The sequence below is a fragment of the Hipposideros armiger genome, unplaced genomic scaffold, assembly GCF_001890085.2.
Source record: "Hipposideros armiger isolate ML-2016 unplaced genomic scaffold, ASM189008v1 scaffold_84, whole genome shotgun sequence".
Lineage (NCBI taxonomy): Eukaryota > Metazoa > Chordata > Mammalia > Chiroptera > Hipposideridae > Hipposideros > Hipposideros armiger.
This window is the reverse complement of record NW_017731434.1, coordinates 2,325,291-2,342,268: the sequence shown is the minus strand read 5'-3', so window position 1 is coordinate 2,342,268 and position 16,978 is coordinate 2,325,291. Positions and strand designations below refer to the sequence as shown.

The window sequence follows — 16,978 nt, the reverse complement described above, 5'->3', positions numbered from 1 at the left end:
CAAAACGACAGCAACTTGTCTGTTCCCCTTCCCCTGATTCCCCAGTGCTGTTCCCCTTCCCCAATTCCCCAATAAGATCTTTAAAAAAAAATTAGGAGGGATCTCTCGGCTGTGGAGGTTCCCCTCTGAGGAGTGAGGGGTTCTAGCCCCTCCCCAGCCTAGGGATTCAGTGCTACGGATAAAGTCCCCATAATTTTTGGCTGTGAAAACCAGCATAGATTGTAGTTGACTGAGATGGAAGGCTGCTCCACTCCCAGGCACACCTCTTGAAGGGCCCATGCATGGACTTGCTCCCTGATGGATCTACTCACTCTGAGCTCCAGCACTGGGGCAGCAACTTGAAAGGCCCCAGGGACATATGGGGAAGAACTGAATTGTCTAGCTTCAGGGTGAGGACTGGAGGGACACTTTTCTTCCAGATGGAGGAACTGGTGTGGTCCATTGTTTCTTTGTTGAGCCCGCTCCCTCGCTGTGTGCAGATGCAGGCAGACACCACATCTGAGTCTCCATCAAACTGTCTGTCACCATTTGTCTGCCCCACCCTAGTGATTTCCTGAGACCATGTCCTACCCAATTTTTAGGCACAACCAAGCTGCTTCCAGTGGCTTTTCCCTATAAACAGCCTGCCTTGGCTCATGCTACAGACTTCTAAAATCTCTCAAAGGTTCACAAAACCCAAACAAGCAGCACTTGGCTTTGGCATGTCCTGTATCTCTGGCTGAGCAACCCTAAGTCTGACACTAGTGACAGCTGGCCTTGGCTCACAGCTTGGACTATCAAGGCACCTCCAAGAATGGGTGGTACTAATCTTCAAATTGTGTTGTGGATTGTGCCAGGTGGCACTGGGCAGAACACAGACTTTGAATGAATTTGGCCTGTAGTAGGTCCCCTCACAAGAGGCCTCGGGACTGGCAGGGCAGTGACCAGCTTTGCCCTGGGTGCGATTATCACCCAGTGAGTTCCAAGGAAGACATAGACAAAGGTCAGAATAGGCAGGCACCCGAGCTCCCCTAAAGCAAACCCTGCTCTGTATAGTCAGCCCTTGCACAATAGCTCCTCTACTGTAGTCACAGCCAGTCCTCACAAACAATCAGCCTGAGGGTTAATCCCTCCTATTGGCATGAAAACAGCAATCAAGTCTCAACTACAACAGGAGGGCACACACAACCCACACAAGCAACCTGAAACACCTTGCTCTGGTGACCAGGGAACAGTGCCACTGGGCACCACAGGACACCTACTACATAACAACAGTCTACTAAGAACAGAAGGCAAAGCAGCCCTACCTAATACATAGAAACAAACACAGGGAAGCAGGCAAAATAGGGAAACAAAGAAACTTTTTCCCAATAATAGAAGAGAACAAATCTCCAGAAAAAGAACTAAACAAAACAGAGACAGCAATCTACCAGATGCAGAGTTCCAAACACTCAGTGATCTCAGGGAGAACTTCAGCAATGAGATAGGAAACATAAAAATGGAGATAGAAAACATTAAAAAAAAGTCAGAAATACAGAAGACAATAACTGAAAGAATATATTAGAGGGAATCAGGAGTAGATTAGATGAAGCAGAGGATCAAGTCAGTAATTTAGAAGATAAGGTAGCAGAAAACACCCTGTCAGAACACCAAAAAGGAAAAGGAATCCAAAAAAATAAGGACAGTCTAAGGGGCCTCTGAGACAACATCAAGCATACTAACATTTGCATTATAGGGATACCAGAAGGAGAAGAGAAGAGAGCAAGGGATTGAAAACCTATCTGAAGAAATAATGATGGAAAACTTCCCCAACCTGCAAAAGAAATGTATATACAAGCCCAGGAAGCACAGAGTCCCAAACAAGATGAGTCCAAACAGGCCCACACCAAGACACATTATAATTAAAATGCCAAAGGTTAACGACAAAGAGAGAATCTTAAAAGCAGCAAGAGAAAGGCAGTTAGTTACCTACAAGGAAGCTTTCATACAACTGTCATGGGATACAGGGTATAGCATAAGAAATATAGTTGATGTATTGTAATAACTATGTATAGTGTCAGATGGGTACAAGATTTATTGGGTGATAGATGCGAGGAGTGTTGGGGGACAGGGTGAAAAAGATGATGGCATTAAGAAGTACAAATTGGTAGTTACAAAGTAGTCATAAGGATGTAAAGCATAGGAAATATAGCCAATAATATAGTAATAACTATGTACAGTGCCAGGTGGGTACTAGACTATTCAGGGGATCACTTCTTAAATTATATAAATGTCTAACCACTATGTTGTATACCTGAAATTAATATAAAATAATATTGAATGTCAATGGTAATTTAAAAATTTAAAAAGCGAGGAAAAAGTGAAGGGGAAGGAGCGGGTCATATCTCCAAGTATAAAATAAATAAGTCATGGGGATGTGATGTACAACATAGGAAATACAGTCAAGAGCATTGTGATTGCATGGCATGGTGTCAGAAGGTTGCTGTATTTACCATGGTGGTCATGTCTTTAGGTATATAAATATTGAATAACTATGGTGTATGCCTGAAACTAATATAACACTGTATGTTCACTATATTTTAATAAAACTCTTAAAACATAATAAAATGGTGGGTCTAATGGTGTTTTAAAAATAAGTCAACAAAAACAAGAAGATGTCAACTCCGTTTCATACCCACCCTGTCCCCCGCCACCCCCCCACCACCCCAACTTACCCCTGACAGGACCTGCTTTCAGAGTGAATAAGGCTATACAGTCAGAAACAACTTAGACTGCTCCCACCCCAGGGCACAAGGGAAGAACCATTCTTTCAGGAAAATCAGCTAGTAGGTAGAACAGGTGATAAAATATGGCTTGCAAATGACCTCATCCTATAAAAGATTTGACGTACTGAACAACTTCTCAAATTACGTTGTTATTAGCCTCACATATTTATTTAACTCCCCAATGTGGTTTATACTGCACACTGGGTAGTCCTAAACCATGGCTTATTTCTGTGCCTAGGTTAGGTTTGTACATCTACTGCCTTGCATCCCCATGGTGTTGTTACAGCCTGAAGGGTGATTTGGTTTCCCAAGAAACCTCACATGGCATAGGTGGAATTCATTGTTGGTGATAAGCTACTGCTAATCAGTTTTCTTTCAAGCACGGGAAAATACCATTTACCTTTTATTATCAAATAATCACATATTTAATTTTCAATAATAGATGGTGTTTTTTCTTTTTAATTTACACTATGCTTATAATTTTAGGTCTGTAAGCCTATTTTTCTCAATTAAGCCTACTTATTCTAAAGCAGCGGTTCTCAACCTGTGGATCGCGACCCCTTTGGGGGTCAAATGACCTTTTCACAGGGGTCACCTAAGACCATCGGAAAACAAAAAGATATTTACATTACGATTCATAACAGTAGCAAAATTACAGTTATAGAGTAGCAACGAAAATAATTTTATGGTTGGGGGTCACCACAACATGAGGAACTGTATTAAGGGGTCGCGGCATTAGGAAGGTTGAGAACTGCTGTAAGCATCATTAAACACATTATTTTATTTTACTTACCATTAACTATGACTTTTTTATAATTTTATATAAGGATCTCTTGGTAATTCTGTAGACCTATAGGATGCAAATCAAGTTATTTCTGCTCACTAACTCACTGAGCCTCTAATCCATTCTTAGAAGGGCAATAAGTTAACTCATTGGCAGAGAAAGAGCAAAGGTCATGGAGTGAGAAAACCTAACTATGCACAGTGCAGGTTACTTAATTTGTCTGAACTTCAGTTTGCTCATCTGTCAAATAGGAATAATAATGTATGCTTCAAATATCACGTAATAGTTGTGTACATGAAATTGTATATTTATATCAGGATGTTAAATTGGAAGTTTTGACTGAATACCCAGCTCTTACAGATATCAGATATCAAAGTGATTTATGAGACAGATCAACCTGCAGGACTTGAAATGGAGACTACTAAATCCAATTGCATGTTCTTAGATCAGACAAACAGAATATAAGAGGTTTGAAAGAGGAAAGAATCTGAGGGGGAATTTCTTTAGCAAGAGCTATGTTGTGAGTTCTCTTCCCCAAAGAAGTGCTTGCCCCTTCACACCCAATCAAGTGAAACAGGCATTGACAGGATCACTTGGAAATTTGGTATCTGTCCCCAGCAGCTGGGGAGATATAGTGAACTGGCATTTACTTTCCAGTTCAACAATGGCCTAAGAAGTGTCTCCCTGAGTTTCTTGGGACAAATGTTGTGTGAGTGTATGCCTTAGGCCAGACATAGGCCATATAAGCAGGGGAACCAGCATGAAATGGTATTAACGCCATTCTGTTCAATATCATCTTTGATGTGGGAAAACTCATCAACTAGAAGCTGGAGATGAGCTCCCCAACCTTCATTTCTCAGGATCATATGGAAGGAATAAGGAACCCATGAGAGGAAAATGCATCATCACCTACATCAAAAGAACTGTATAGTTGAGGTTCCCAGCACTGAAGTTGGTAGGGGGACTCTAAAGAACCCATGAAAGAATTCCACAAAAGAGTTTTAATATAGGCCAGGCCCAGAGGCCACAAGGCGCAGAACTGGCCATGTGCAAGTTTGACTTTCCTCCTTACTTCTTGAAAGTGCCCAACTCCAATGGTCCATAAACAGCAGCTAGTTAGTGCAGAAAGGAGCAAGAAATGTACCACATTTCTAGGCTCCGTGGCTCCACTGGGAGGAGAGAATCACAGTAATTTTGAATGAAGCTGGAAGGTTTGACTATTACATGGGATTTAATGTTCAAAGTACCAAATTGTGAAAGTATTTTCTTACTTAAAGTAACCAGAATATTTTTTATTACTTAAGAGGTATCAGAGAAGCCATGGAATATACAAGTTTTCATCCAAAAGCAGAGGAAAAACTAAATGTTTTAAAGACAGAGGTGACAAAATAATTTTATCATTATTTCCACAAGTTCTTTGTGTTCAACATACTTGAGATACACACACACACACACACACACACACACACACACACACACACACCACAAATACATGTACTATATAATAGTATGCTGAAAAATAAAGTGTCTCCAGAGACAACAACATAAAATAGACAGTAGTTTCCAAGGTCAACACATTATGTTCACATTTTCAATAAAAAGTTCCTAGATTCTAGGATTTAATCCCCGCATTGAGAATCCAAGAGGGTCTGGAGTGTGATGCAAGGGAGAGTAAGGTTAAGGAATTTCATCAGCAAGCTCTTGCTTTACTGAATCTCCACCTTCCCACTTCTACCCCAAATCTCGTGAGATCTTCAAGATCACTGGGAGACCTGTGGGCTGTGTTACTGGATCAGAAGACAGAGAAGACAGATGTTTAACTAGCTCCTGACTAAGCCACCTACCCTCCCAAAGTCAGCCAGGGCAGGGGTGTGAATGTTCCCATGGAGCAGGTGTGGGTCATATAGGAGAGAAAGGAAGTGTGGGATTGTTTTGCACCATCCCTAAAAAGTCTCCCTAGAAGACTAAAACTGAGAATGTATACCCTCCAGCTCCTAAGAGCTGAAAAAAGAGCCATAAGAGACCATCTAAACTAGAATAGCGATGCATGCTTAGGGTATGGGTTCTCAGAAGAAGGGGCACAGTGGGGAACCTCTAAGGGATCTATGAAAACTTCCTTAACCAGGCAGATCAGCTTGAACCATCTGCCAGGCTCACAGAACAAACAAGTAAGAATTAGCGAGGCTAAGGTACTACCTCCTTAACTTTGCTCTCTATAAGGTGAGGGAAGGGGTGAGCAATGGATAGAGTAGAAAAGAGCCTAAGCCCATTATCCCTTCTCTGGCTGCAGAGCTCCACCTGGGGGAGGGGAGAAGACTTAACTCAATTTCAGAGATTTGATTATTCCATAGAACTGGAAATCGCAGTTACTGAATTGAGACTGTGTCTGTGACTTTAAGGCATTCTAAAACTGTTTTATCCATGAGTGAGCAGAGGAATTATAGAGCCTGCCAGAATTTTCATCCAAAAGCAGAGAAAGAGACTCCCTCTCCAAAAACAATTTAAAGGAATGGTAGTAAACAAAAGTTGTATTTTGATTATATAATTGGTCAACAATGATGTACTCCAATGCCTAGAACAGCCCTGGCACACTGTAGGTACTCAATAAAATTTATTCAATAAATAAATAATAAATAAGAAGGCAGTTTCATGTGCGCATGCACACACACACACACACACACACACACACGAAATTCTGGAAACTATAAAGCTTACTATAGTAATACTTCTAAATATGTACTTTATATTAATAATTACTAATGATAATAGTATCCAATTACCTGCAATCTTGATAAGCAATGTTTGCATTCGAAAGCATTCATTCATTCATCTGGTCATTCACTAATTTAGATAACAAATGCTGACTAAATAACTACTTTATTCCAGGTACCATGATGGGCACTGGAGATGTAAAGATGTTGCAACTCTTATCTTCACAAATTTCACTGTTCAAAGGGGTAAGACAGATAAGCAAACAAACAATTGCTTCAAGAAAGACTGAAATTTTGACTGCGGAGGAAGGAAAAGAAGATGATCAGAAAAAAACCACAAATGGGGTTTTCCCTGAGTTCTTGGGGCTTGCTGAGTTCTGGACAGCCAGCAGCCAGCCTAAAGCAGAGTACAGGCTTGGGAAATACCAATACCAGCAAAGGACAAGAATGGGCAGAGGTTAACAATACAATTAAAAAATGGGCAGAGGGGGCTGTTTTTCCTCTTCTCTGGGCTTGTGGCTCTTTCCGTGCTTCGCGAAGATGCAGCTTAAACCGATGGAGATTAACCCCGAGATGCTGAACAAAGTGCTGGCCCGGCTGGGGGTCGCCAGCCAGTGGCGCTTCGTGGACATGCTGGGACTGGAGGAGGAGGCTTTGAGCTCAGTGCCTGCGCCTGCCTGCGCGCTGCTGCTGCTGTTTCCCCTCACCGCCCAGCACGAGAACTTCAGGAAAAAACAGATTGAAGAACTGAAGGGACAAGAAGTCAGCCCTAAAGTGTATTTCATGAAGCAGACCATTGGAAACTCCTGTGGCACCACTGGACTTATACATGCGGTAGCCAATAATCAAGACAAACTGGAATTTGAGGATGGGTCAGTCCTGAGACAGTTTCTTTCTGAAACGGAGAAGTTGTCCCCTGAAGACAGAGCAAAATGCTTTGAAAAGAATGAGGCCATTCAGGCAGCCCATGATGCCGTGGCACAGGAAGGCCAATGTCGGGTAGATGACAAAGTGAGCTTCCATTTTATTCTGTTTAACAACGTGGATGGCCACCTCTATGAACTTGATGGACGGCTGCCTTTCCCAGTGAACCACGGCACCAGCTCAGAGGACTTGCTGCTGCAGGACGCCGCCAAGGTCTGCAGAGAATTCACTGAGCGTGAGCAAGGGGACGTGCGCTTTTCTGCCGTGGCCCTCTGCAAGGACGCCTAATGTGCTACGGGAAGGGACTTCGCTTCTCCCCACTCTGCCCTTCACTATGAAAATCTATCCCTACCAGTGCAGTCTTAAAATGCTTCAGTACTTGTAGAACACAGCTGTTCTTCTTTGGTTCGGCAGATAGGCTCTTACCCTCAACCACACCCAAGTGCTAGCAGATAACAGAGCTCAGCTGTCGATTGAGCAAAGTGTGGTGTGTGCTTCACGTGGCGAAGCATTTCCCCCCATTATATGTCTTGTACTTCAATATCTAATGCTTTAAATGGCTACTTTGGTTTGTGTCTGTAAGTTAAGGCCTTGGATGTGGTTTAAACTGTTCGTCCTTAAAAGAAATAAAACTTTTCTGCTGATAAGAAAAAAAAAAATGGGCAGAGGACCTGAATAGACATTTCTCCAAAGAGGACATACAGATGGCCAATAGACATATGAAAAGATGCTCAACATCACTAATCATCAGAGAAATACAAATAAAAACCACCAATATCACCTCACTTAGGTTAGAATGGCTATCATCAACAAGACAAATAATAACAAGTGTTGGAAAGGCTGTGGAGAAAAAGGAACCCTCATACACTGTTGGTGGGAATGCCGATTGGTGCAGCCGCTATGGAAGGGAGTGTGGCGTTTCCTCCAAAAATTAAGAATAGAATTACTACATGATCCAGCAATCTCTCTCCTGGGTATCAACCCAAAAAATCTGAAAACATTTATCCATAAATTTATATGTGCTCCAATGTTCATTGCAGCTTTATTTATAGTGGCCAAGACATGGAAACAACCAAAGTGCCCTTTGATAGATGATTTGATAAAGAAGATGTGGTACATATACACAATGGAATACTACTCTGCTGTAAGAAAACATGAAATAGTGCTATATGCGACAACATGGATAGATCTTGAAATTATTGTGCTAAGCGAAATAAATCAGACAGAAAAAGTCAAGAACTATATGATTTCAATGATATGTAGGATATAAAATTGAAAGCAATAAGAGAACAAGACAAACAAACAAAGAAACAAAAACTGATAGACACAGACAATAGTTTAGTGGTTACCAGAGGATAAGGGAGGAGGGAGATGGTAGAAGAAGGTAAAGGGGATCAAATATATGGTGATGGAAGGAGAACTGACTCTGGGTGGTGACACACAATGTGATATATAGATGATGTATTACAGAATTGTACACTTGAAATCTGTGTAACTTTACTAACCATCATCACTCCAATAAACTTAAAAAAATATATAATAATGGGCAGAGGCTGCCAAAGGGGAATTTTGCTCTCTTCACAAATTTGTGAAGCACTGCTTTTAGAAGTGGAAGCCAGGTTATGTTATAGTATCGTGGACAATTGACAGATGCTGGAATGGGTTAGAAGAGATGATTGGGGTGTGGGGGGATTGAAGGGCCAGAATGACCTGTAAATTATCTTACATTGCCTTGCATTCATTCATGTAGTAAATATTTATTAGTGTTGGCTCTAAGCAAGTCTGTATGGGCTCTGGGGCGTGGGTTCTAGAGATCTGTCAATTGGAAGCCAAACTTGGTCTTCCTACTCCTTAGTTACATCTTTCTGCCATGGCTTCTATTCTACTCCTGTCTTAGAGAAGACAGTAGAATAGTTGAGCAATTAGGAACAGAGGCTTGGGATGAACCCTATCTGCATTTTGTCTAGGTGACTCCAGTCAAGTTACTCAATTTCTCTGAATCTCAGCTTCCTCATGGATAAAAATGCTATAGTAAAAGTACCTCCTTGGAGGGTTGTTGAGTGGATTAAATAAAACAATGCATGTGAAAGGACTGGCACAGTTCCTTGAACATAGGAAACCCTGGATCAAGTTTAGTTATTTATCATTATTGTTCTCTTCTTTTCTTTACCCTATTCCCTGGAAATTTGGACACTTTATTCTACCACCACAAATGCTGTGGTATTTAAAATGTTCCTACTTTGTGAAACCATTTAACATTCGTATGTGGAATATTTCCTCTTTTTTTCTCCTCTTAATCAGTGTTATTGTTAACAACTTAGAAGCAACACAGTGATTATGACTCCGAAAGGAGTGAAATCTCAGGAGCTCGTAACCTTTCAGAAAATGGAAGATCACTTGGGCTGAAATTCTGAATGCTGGCTCTTACTACAAAGGTGACGTTTCTCTCTCTCTCTCTCTCTCTCTCTCTCTCTCTCTCTCTGTGTGTATGTGTGTGTGTGTGAAGAAAAATTGATAAAATTCTCTTTGAAGAATGTCTGAGTTGCTAGAGCATGAAAAAAGGTGTTTCTCATTCCCAGAAAGAAATTCTAGGTACCTTTTTCAGTGCATGAATATCTCAATAAGCAGCTTGATTTTAAAATGTCAAATTTGCCACAGAACTCGGTTCTTGGGTAGGACAAATGCCTTTGATTTGTTTGAAGAAATTTGATTTGGAAATAGCCAAGTGATTAGTTGTTGAGACTAAGGCTTTGAAGTGACAGAATAAGGATTTCTATTATAGGCTCTTGTGGATCCCTAGACATTTGCATGTAAAATATTTCTAGAACTTTTGCATATGCTTAAACAGTAAAATAAGCATGTTTAATGCATTTATATGATCCCATCTGTCACATATACAATGCACTTTAAAATGAGAAATATCATCTTGTTGTTTAACCTTAATCAAATATGAGAATGAACACAGTAATAATGAACTGTGACTGGTGAAGTCCTAAATGCACAGTTGTATTTAATTCTGTACATTGTGCATTTGGGATGCTGTTAAATAATAGCCCTTATGAGAGCTCCATTTGAAAGAGACTCAAAAATGTGGAGCTGAACCAAAGAGAGTCAAGGATCATTCAAGCATAAAAATAAAAATCTAAAAAAGACCTTGAAAGGTTAAAATATTCAATCCTTACCTAAAGTTAGACTTTCAGGCTGTTAGTTCTAGGGGAAACCCAAGGAGAACACCTATCCTAAACCATTCATTTTACAAAATTTGAAAATTGGGGTCCAAATTACAGTTTGTTAAAACCTTAATTGCACTTTTTTTCTTTCAGATTTTCAGAAGAGAAAATTCTACAACTTCCTCTAGCAACATATTCTCATGCTTAATCATCAGGAAATTGTAACTACCTTAATTTCCTACAATTAGGCCAATTTTCTTGATGTGTGTGGATTTAAATTAACGCTATACTATACATCTCTGTTAGTGACTAATGCTAGAACATGACACTATGACAAAATGTTGGAAATCGGAAATAATTAATCCAGAGATGAGAAAACTTGCAGGGAACCTACCCAAAGCTTTTCAGTTGATTCAGTTATCCTATGATGATGCAGGATCAGGAGGCTGAGAGTGAGGATTTGGAGTAGATGGTCTAAATCCCAGCTCTGTCTCCTACAAACTGTGGAGTTGGCCAAATTACTTATCTTTTCTATTTGTTTATGGATAATAACAATGAATACTAATAGAATAATTTTAAAAGAAAAAGGACTCAGAAAAGTGTATAACGCATTTAAACACTCAACAGACAGTGTTTTGTTTGTGGTTGATATTATTGTTATATATCATATTTGCTGGGCAATAAAAAATAATAGTGATTACCCTTTATCATCACCTCTATCACACTAACAAATATGTTAATTAGAGACAACTAAAGCTATCATTGAAGGATCCTTTTCTCCTTTTCCCTGGGAGATCATTAAGTATGATAGCAGCTAGAGGTACGTTATATCCCTTGCAAGGAAATGGATTAGGTGACATTTTTGTCTTTCAAATCCATGATTTCCTGACTTTTGTCTAGCCAACATTATTTTTGAATTCCATTTTATTTTCTTTGTCTCATGAAGCATTTATCCATGTTTACACTTAGAGGAATTTAAAAGGAGATATAGAAAGCCACATGTGCAAGGTTTGTTTCCAATCTTAAGATCCAGTTATAAGAAATACATATTATTTTAACCTTTTTTTTCAGAAATGCAGAAGATAGGCTTCTAGTCAAAATGGCAGAGTAAGTAAACACTGTGCTTGCCTCCTCCAGACCACATCAAAATTACAAAGAAACTACAGAACAACTATCATTGAAAACCACCTGAAGTCCAGCTGAGCAGAAGTCCTATGACTAAGGATATACAGAAGAAGCCACCTGGAGACTGGTAGGAGAGATGGAAATCTGGGACAGGCTGGTCCCACACCCACGTGTGGTGGTTAAAAATCAGGAGTGATACCTTGACGGTGGAGGTTCCCCATGAGGAGTGAGGGGTCCCAGCCCCACACCAGGCTCTCTTGCCTGAGGTTCCAGTGCTGGGTAGGGAAATCCCCATAACGTCTGGCTGTGAAAATCAGGTGAGATTGTGACTGAATGAGACAGAGGGTGGCTGAAGTACCAGGTGCTCCTCTTAAAGGGCCCATGTGTAGACATAGTCGCTGACAGACTCACACACTCTAAGCTTTATCACTGGTGCAGCAGCTTGAAAGGTGCAAGGGATATACAGGAAGGAACTGAATTGTCTGCCTTCAGGGTGAAGGCTGTAGGGGTGGTTTTCTCCAAGACAGAAGTGCTAGCCGAAGGTATTATTCCTTTGTTGAGCCCTCCCACACTTAGCTTGCTTGCACAGGTGAGCACCATAACCAAGTCTTCATCAACTTAGATAACATCATTTGCCCTGCCCTTGTGTTTCCCTGAGACCCCACCCCACCAAAATTGTGGGCCCACCCAAGTCTCTTCCAGTGGCTTTTCCATACAAATGGCCTGTCTTGGTCATGTTGCAGACTTTTCTAAAGTTGCTCAAAGGTTTATAAACCCCAAATAAGCAGCATCTGGCCACAGCATGCCACATGCAACTTGCTGAGCAGCCACAAGCCCAGCAATAGAGCAGCCAGCCTGAGATCTCAGCTTAGCCTCTCCCAGGCATCTCCAATCCCAGCATAAGTGGCAACCATCTGCAGATCACTCCCAAGTGGCCCCAGAAACAACAAACCCAGTGGCCAACTTCAGACCACACTCAATCACCTCCACAAATTACACACCCAAAGGATGGACTCATCAGGCACAAGAGCCATGCTATAGTGAATCCTGATCTATAGGGTGAACCCCTGCACAATAGATCCTCCACTGTAGTCACAGCCAATCCTCAGAACCAATCATCCTGAGAGTCAGTCCTTCCCACTGACATGCCAATAGCAATCTAGACTCAACTACAATAGGAGGGCACACACAACCCACACAGGGTACACATCTGAAGCACCATGCTTACATGACCAAGAAGGCTGCATCACTGGGCCCCACAGGACACATACTACATAAGGCAATTCTATAAAGACCAAGAGACATAGCAGCCCTACTTAATACATAGAAACAAACACAGGGAGGCAGCTAAAATGTGGAGACAAAAAAAACATGTCCCAAATGAAAGAACAAAAACAAAACTCCAGAAAAAGAACTAAACAAAATTGAGAGAAGCAATCTACCAGATACAGAGTTCAAGTCACTGGTTATAAGAATACTCAATGATCTCAGGGAGAACTTCAACAGAGAGAAAACATAAAAATAGAGACAGAAAGCATAAAAAAAACTATTCAGAAATGAAGAATATAATAACTAAAATGAAGAAAACATTAGAGGAAATCAAGAGTAGATTAGATAAAGCAGAGGATCAAATCAGTGATTTGAAAAATGACATAGCAGAAAACACCCAATCAGAACAGCAAAAAAAAAAAAAAGTCCAAAAAAATGAGGGCAGTTTAAGGAGCCTCTGGGACAACATCAAGCATACCAACATTTGCATTATAGACCCCTATAATGGGGAAAAGAGACAGAGCAAGGAACTGAAAACGTATTTGAAGAAATAATGATGGAAAACTTTCCTAACTTGGCAAAGGAAATAAATATACAAGCCCAGGAAGTTCAGAGAGTCCCAAACAAGATGAACACAAACAGGCCCACACCAAGACACATCATAACGAAAATGCCAAAGGTTAAAGACAAAAAGAATCTTAAAAGCAGCAAGAGAAAAGCAGTTAGTGACCTATAACGGAGCTCCCAAAAGACTGTCAGCTGATTTCTCAACAGAAACTTTGCAGACCAGAAGGGATTGGCATGAAATATTCAAAATGATGAAAAGTCAGGATCTACAACCAAGATTGCTCTACCCAGCAAGGCTATCATTTATAATTGAAGAAAAGACAAAGACCTTTCCAGACAAGAAAAAGCTAAAAGAGTTTATCACCATCAAACCATCATTACAAAAAATGTTAGAGGGACTTCTTCAAGAAGAAGAAAAAAATATAAAAATTATAAATAATAAAATGGCAATAACTACATATCTGTCAACAATTACTTTAAATGTAAATGCATTAAATGCTCCAATCAAAAGATATAGGGTAGCTGGAATGGATAAGAAAACAAGACCCTTACATATGTTGCCTACAAGAGATTCACTTCAGATCAGAAGACACACACAGGCTAAAAGTAAATGGACAGAAGAAAGATACTTTATGAAAGTGAAAAAAAAATTTAGGAAGTTGATGTAGCAATATTTATAACAGAGAAAATAGACTTTAAAACAAAGGCTATAATGAGACAAAGAAGGACTTAACAATTCCAATTCTGGTTATTTATCTGAAGAAACTCAATACACTAACTTGAGAAGACATATGCATCCATATGTTCACTGCAGCATTATTTACAATAACCAAGATATGGAAGCAACCTAAGTGTTAACCAACAGATGAATGGATAAAGAAGATGTGGTACATATATACAATAGAATATTACTCAGCCGAAATAAGTAAATAAATAAATAGAAAGAATGAAATCTTGCTATCTGCAACAACATGGATGGACCTAAGTGAAATAAGTCAGAGAAAGACAATGCCATATGATTTCACTTATATGTGAAATCTTAAAAAACAAAACAAACAAAATAGGAACGAACTTAGATACAGTGAACATTTTGATGGTTGCCAGATAAGAGGGGTTTGGAAAGATGGGTGAAGTATACAAATTGGTAGTTACAAAATAATCATGGGGATATAAAGTATAACATAGTGAATATAGTCAATAATATTGTAATAAATATGTATGGTGTCTGGTGGGTGCTAGAATTATAGGGGCAATCACTTTGTAAGTTAAATAAATGTCCTATCACTATGTTGTACAGCTGGAACTAATATAATATTGTATGTCAACTGTAATTGAAAAAAGTTTACTAAAAAAAGAAATGCAGAAGACAATCCTGCTTCTCATAACTGGAGAGTCTAATTTATCTGTGTAAAATGAATTCTAAATGATTATTGATAGTGGTAACTCTTTGCAAATCTATTTCGGATCAGTAGTTGAAGGTTAATTTGCACCATAATGAAAAGCAAATCCTCTAAATTCTCACTCTCATTATTTAATACAAATTGATGTCACAACATGACTGGTAAGGAAAAAAGTATCTTTTTCTATTATTTCCATTTGTTAGTTTCACACATTTAATTACAGACCTGGTAGCAGTCAATTTTTTGGCTTTATTAACCAACAGCTACAGACAACTTTACTGCTTTCAGGTCAGTGTGTTATATAAAAAAATGTAAATTTTTTACAGGTGGATTGACCAGTGAAGGGATAAATTTGGATAATAATGGATTGACACTTTCTCAGAAGAGTTATCGCAGGCCAAGAGGAAACCAATAACCGGTAGCAAGGATCTTGTTTGAGTGTATGAGGCTCTATAAGGTTGGGGCAAAAGGGAAGATGTTGACTTTGTCTCTGCATTCCAATAACCACTCAAAATTTACTTCCTGGAGCAACCTTTTCTAGTGATGTGAAACTATGTGGCGTGGACAGTATTTCAGTTCTTCTGCATGTCTCCAGAATACTATTTTAAGCATATTGATACTACGCTGCAGAGGGTGTTACAAATTATGGACTATATTAAAAATGTATTAAAAATAGGGTATTAAAAAATGGACTATAGGAAGGGTTAAAGTCCCAAATCTGTCTACAGAGGAGAAAATCAACCAGAGAAAAATATCTAGAGCCACATGACTAGAAAACATAGTGGTACTGGGAGTATCTTGATTTGAGAACAGGAAAAACATGTCATTTTTTCTTATGGTTAATAAAAGCTCACTTTCTGTCTACATGGGTTAGAGACACTGGGTCTATGTGTTAAGGAACCTGACCTCACTGAGGAATTGAAGTCTCCCTAGAAATTATCTATAGTAGATCAATCAGAACAGGAAAGTTTGAATACAGCAAACATAGGACAAGCATTGTTTCAGCCTGGGAGTCAAAAGAATGTTCTCAGAAAATAAACCAGAGAGGACTCCAGAAAACAGAAAAGGATGTGTTTGCAAAAGCTCAAAACAGGTAGTCTCCATTTAGTAAAGGAACTTCCCTGCCGTAATCAAAATACCCTTTGACTGTCATGATGATAAAAATGACACCTGTAAAGTGAATGTGTCAGCCCTAGGTCTACAGACTAAGACTTAAAGATCATAATGTAGGGCCGGCCGAGTGACTCAGTTGGTTAAGCAGCTTGCTCAAGAGTGTGAGCTCCGAGCAACAGCGGTTCGAGTCCTGGCCCAAGCTGAGCTGCCACTGAGCTGCCAACAGGTGGCAGGATGGCTCAGCTAAGGAAAAAAAAATAAATAAAACAAAATAAAGATCATAATGTAGGCTAAAGGGAAATTACACCCAGACCAGTCCAGCAGAATAGAATCAGATGAGGTTGGGAGATGAAACACATGTCTACACATATTTTCAAGACCTAGGGGGAGGTAGGCATGAAAGATAATTATCCACAATAAGAAACAGGGCCTGTAGGCAGAAGCAGCACACAGCTCCCTTTTCACCACTCCTCCCTGCCCACCCTTCCAAAGAGTGCCGTATTAGTATGGATTAGTCTGTTTTACAGACATTTTCCTTGGTCATAGGCCCACAGGTTTCGAAAGCGATCAAGGACAGGGCTCATGGAACACGTTGCATTAACAGATAAGAATGTAGTCTGCTCTCAGCATGTCCAGGGATAAATACTTTGGGGTACATTACACATTTAAAAATTATTTTTCCTTTTTCTCTCTTTGTAGTTATTGGAAAAATAGAAAGGTAAGCAGGACAACAGGGCAAAGAGGGGGAAAAAGACACTCTACCAGTGTCTCCAGGGAAGAATCTTGGGACACAAGTTAGGAAAGAATAGATCAAGACAACCCTAGCTCATAACTTCCAGGAGAATATTTCTCTCCTGTGTCCACAGAGAGACAGGAGCTATGGCAGGTGCAGGGCCTAAAAGAGACAGTAACACTGGTAAGGGTTTCCCTCCCAATGGATGACTGGAAAATGTCCCATAAACCCCTTATTGTGGAGGGATAGCCAAGCTACCTGTACACAACACACATAGATCTGAGGGTGACCAATAGTCTGGGGCTGACCAGCTGTTCTTTTTCATAAAGGGCAACACAATTTTCAGTTTAGGATTTTAATGACAGTTTATGCCTGATGCTATAAAGCCCTGTATCTAAACTGTTTCTCTGAGGAAGTGAAAGAAGTGTGTGCAAAGCA

General features: G+C 39.9%; 1 protein-coding gene and 1 pseudogene across 1 annotated transcript in view; one reads left to right on the top strand and one right to left on the bottom strand.

Annotated features, from left to right (window-relative positions):
- The window catches only part of ST6GALNAC3 (ST6 N-acetylgalactosaminide alpha-2,6-sialyltransferase 3), a 581,593-nt gene that overhangs the window by 157,153 nt on the left and 407,462 nt on the right, over nucleotides 1–16,978 (bottom strand). The gene's annotated exons all lie outside the window — the stretch shown is intronic.
- On the top strand, nucleotides 6,734–7,460 carry LOC109383482 (ubiquitin carboxyl-terminal hydrolase isozyme L1 pseudogene; annotated as a pseudogene).